The sequence below is a fragment of the Octodon degus genome, unplaced genomic scaffold, assembly GCF_000260255.1.
Source record: "Octodon degus isolate 3935 unplaced genomic scaffold, OctDeg1.0 scaffold00194, whole genome shotgun sequence".
Taxonomy (NCBI): Eukaryota; Metazoa; Chordata; class Mammalia; order Rodentia; family Octodontidae; genus Octodon; species Octodon degus.
Window position 1 is genome coordinate 1,141,587 of NW_004524770.1, and position 4,646 is coordinate 1,146,232.

The window sequence follows — 4,646 nt, forward strand, 5'->3', positions numbered from 1 at the left end:
TGGCCTCATGCCTGACCAGGAGAAAACTGGGGCCTCCAAGGCCCTTCTTGCTCTTCTCTGCACGAGAAGCCAGGTCCTGCCTTCTGTTGACCAGGCAGTGAGAAGCCCATCCAGCCCTGACACCATTGGCAGCCTCTCCCCAGGCCCTCTGCCACCGGAGCTCATAGGACGAACGAAGGCAGGGAAGGTAGGGAAGCACCGTGGGGCGCCCACAGAGGAGCTGTGCTGGGCTGTGCACTCCTGTGGGCTGATCCTCAAGGCGGGGCCGGTGTGAGGACACAGGGCTGGCCAAGCTCCGGCAGCCTCAGCCCCCTTGCCTGCTTCCCTGCTCCAGTGGTGTGGGGAGCCAGGAGGGGTGTGGCTGGCCAGCAGGGCCATCAGGGAGACAGGGAAATGCGGGCAGGGCACTGAGGAGCCAGGCCACCGCAGCCCGTGACTGCAACCAGATTCCAGGCCGCAGTCCTTGCTCTGCACCTGGCCACAGGGACGCAGGGGCCAAAGGAGGGCTGGTGCATGACTGCCAGGGTTAAGAACACAGGGCCTCCTGCTGTGTCCAGGGGACTTGCTCAGCCTACTGAGATCACCACCAAGTTGGCGGGGGGGGGTCTCTTTGAGCCCAGCCAGGGTAGAATGTGCTGGAACAAGGCCAGCCCTACCTTGAGTGGGCACATGGGGCGGGGGAAGCAGGCAGTAGGCCATCGTGCACAGTGTGGCTGTCGTGGACTAATCATGATTCCCATCCCGGGCAGGCTGAGGGAGGAGCAGCAGGACAGCAGACAGCAAGGGAAGGCTGGGTCAGAGGGGCACAGCCAGGGGTGAGGCCTCCCACGCTGTGTCCTTCTGGCCGCAGCACTAGCACCTGACAATCCTGGATCAGGTGACACAGCCCACCTCCCACCTATCGTGGCCTCACTCGCTGTCTGGAGATCCCAGCTGACTGTGAGCAGTGAGCCTCCTCCAGCGCACCCCTGGGACCTTCTGTCCTGGCTGGGGAAGTGTTTGGGCTGACTGAGGCTGCAGGGGCTGGGCTAGTGAGAAACCCCAGGCAGAGGTTGGCTCCAGATCCCAGAATTCGTGGGGTGACCTCATGCTGGGGGCAGCTAGTGCCTTTCAGAGTGTGAAATCAGGCACTAAAAATACCTGGGAGAGTAGGGGGGTGAGCTGCGGGGGTGAAGTGCTGCGCTGCGCTGCGCTGGGGGCAGCGACTGCCCCTCCCAGACACCAGGGTGCCGTAGGTCACAGACTCACGCTCGGCCTACAGGCATCCTGTACAACGGTCTGCATAAGCCACTGCCTCTGCTTTGCTTAGGGAGGTGATGCCGGGGGTGGGGGGGATTGTGCAGGTCCCTGTGTTCTGGCGTTAAGTAGGCCAGGCGGAGGATGCTGGGCCAGGCTGGACTGCTGGGAATGGCGTCTCAGCCGCACTGGGCCTGTGGGCTCCCCTGGGTCGCTGCCTACCCACTGCGAAGCGGTGGGCACGACCTGTTTGTGAGCCATGATAGCTGGCAGGATGAGTCGGACGAGCAAGCTGCCCTGCAGGCCCTGCTCCCTGTGTGTGTGTTGGGGCCCTTGTGAGGCTGTAGGGTTGATCTGGGGCGGGGCGTCCACAGCTGGGGCTGAGACTGCCCTCCTACCTCTGGTACGGCTTGTGCCTTGGTCCACTCAGTCACTCGTCCAGCAGGAGGCCATGAGGCCTGTGGGGAGGTTCCTGGGGAGACTCCTGGAGCACCTAGCTACCACCACTGTCTTTATCCCTGCCACTCCTTTGTGCCACCTAGCCACCAGGGACACCCCATCAATCCCTCCCAACCCTCAAGATGCCAGGGCGCACACTCAGGATGCTGTTGCCAGGGGGATGGTGTGAGCCCTGTGTCCTCACACCGGCCCCGCCTTGAGGATCAGCCCACAGGAGTGCACAGCCCAGCACAGCTCCTCTGTGGGCGCCCCACGGTGCTTCCCTACCTTCCCTGCCTTCGTTCGTCCTATGAGCTCCGGTGGCAGAGGGCCTGGGGAGAGGCTGCCAATGGTGTCAGGGCTGGATGGGCTTCTCACTGCCTGGTAAACAGAAGGCAGGACCTGGCTTCTCGTGCAGAGAAGAGCAAGAAGGGCCTTGGAGGCCCCAGTTTCCTCCTGGTCAGGCATGAGGCCACACTCCTGTCCACCCACAGGGACCTCGGCTCCTGGTTCAGGCTCAGGCCGAGCTCAGCCTCCCTGCTCTAAGGGCTCCCTGATTGTGCCTGGCCTTGTTCTGCATCCTGGGTGTGCAAGAAAGCCCCTGCAGCATGAAGCCATTGTCCTCAAGGCCTCTCAGCACCCACAGTGCGTGAAAAGCTGAGGCCTAAAGGTCCGAGGAAGTGGGTGCTTTAAGGGCTCCGTCGGCATCCCGTGAGCATGGCCAGGTGCCGTAGCTGGTGGAGGCTCTGAACGGTGGAGGACAATGGCTCAGGTGACAGCCCACGGTACCACAGCATCCCCTTGGGAACAGGGTCCTGAGTGTGCGCCCTGGCATCTTGAGGGTGGGGGAGGGGTTGATGTGGTGTCCCTGGCGGCTAGGTGGCACAAAGGAGTGTGACAGCACTGTCCCCTCAACGAGGAGCCCCTCCCAGCTGGACCTGGCTGATCCAGTTCTCAGCTGCCCCCGTGGGCACCTCTGTGTGTCTTCACGTCTCCTTCCAGCAGCCCTGCGTGGTGCTTCTAGTGGGACGGTCAGAGCAACCCTCTGAGTGATGGACAGGTGGGAAGCACAGTGCAGATGCAGGTGCGGGCCCAGAGCCCCGCCTGTGCTTGACCCTGCCACTCGGGCCACGTGCACGCAGTGCGGTTGCTCCATACGGACACGCTTGGGGTCGCAGCACTGCAGGCAGAGGGTGGACCCCCGTGGGCATCCCCACCCTAATCCAGGGCCTAGTCTTCAGGTATGATGAAGTCAGGAACCCAGGCTGGGGAGTGAGGCTGCTTATCAGGTGAGCGCGTGTCCCAGTGTCCTTGTAACAGCACGAGGCAGCGATTCAGAGAAAGCAGGAGGGCGGCCAGAGGCCCTGTGAGTGAGTGAGGGCCAGGAGCCAGGGCGCCAGCGGCCCCTGCAGCCCTGGAGCAGTAGGACACCAGCACGCATGCAGAGTGTGCGATGTGGCCAGGGTGCGCCCAAGCCAGAATGCCTGACCCCGGGGCTGGATGAGGCCAGCTTGGCCTACGTTTGCGTTTTGGTGGCCGTGAGGCGGGAGCCTGGGAAATGCTGACTGGCTTCTGCATTCCTTTTATCTCGACCCATTTTCCTGAGATTTGTCATTTCTTTTCTGTCAGTGCTGAGGACTGGGCCCATGGTCTCGTGTAGGACAGCCCAGTGCTCTGCCGCTGACCACAGCCACCCCCGCCTTGTGATATTTCAGACGTGTGTGTCACCAGCGAGTTCTTAGCATGCCATTAACCTTTTTAGCTTTGCTGCTGTACGGTTGTTTGAGAAATGTCACCTGTGTGACTTGGCACAGTTTCTTTTGATTTTATGCATGAAGACACGGGAACCAAGATGTGCAGAGCAGCCCAAGGGAGCCCTGGCCACCATGCCTACCTGGTGGGCCTTGCAGCCCCTTGCATAAGCCGCGGGGAGCATTGGCCCGGCCAGCTGAGAGCCCAGTGGCCATGGGGCCCTGGTCCCTCCTCGCAGAAGAGCAGCTGTGCCTCAGAGAGGAGAGTGGAAGAGGGGCAGCATGGGGGCCGCCTGCCGGGTTGTGGAGTCTCATGGCCCCGGCCTCCCGACACACGCATAAACACACACATGTGCCGCACATACGGTGCAAGGTGCCCATGTGTATACCCTGCCGCATGCGCAAGACAGTATGCACACAGAAGTGAGCACGTACATGTGTAGTACACATGAACACAAGCATGCTCATGCACACACTGGTGTATGTAGACACAAGTACACATAATACACACACAAGTACACACTGGCACACACATACACATATGCACACAAATGCACACCCACAGACATGCACGAGTATGCACTGGTACTCACAAACAGCGACACATGATGCACACACACACAAGCACACAGTGCACAGCCACGCGTATGCACATGCAAAGGCACACGTGCTTGTGCCTGCAGATACATGCTTGCACGAGCACCACACACACCCGCGAGCATGCAGGTCAGCCTCATCTGCTTTCGGCTGCTCCCTCAGCTGCTTCCCCCCATTGTGTGTGGAGGGAGGCCCAGCTCTCTGAGCAAGGGGACCCAGGCCATTTCTCCCTGGGTCTCACCTACTACCCTGACAAAGGCCTTGGGCTCGCAGATGCTGATCTGGTAGCTCACAAAGGCAGAGGGTGCACCTGGCCGTGCTTCCCAGTGTCACGAGTGGATGGAGAGAACTGTGGTGGCAAGACAGAATCAGCTGCAACCTCCTACCCCCAGCAATGACGAAGCAAGACCAGTCTGTAGAAGTCAGCCACTGGTGTGTGTGTGTGTGTGTGTGTGTGTGTGTGTGTGTGTGTTGAGCAAGGTCTCACACTTGGAACTCACTGTGCAGCCCAGGGTGGCCTCAAGCCCTCTCGCCTTAGTCTCTTTTTTTTCCATAATTTTATTGAGAAACAAATAGCAATGAGACAGTTTCAAACCAAATTGGTAGGACAGTTTCAATAATTAA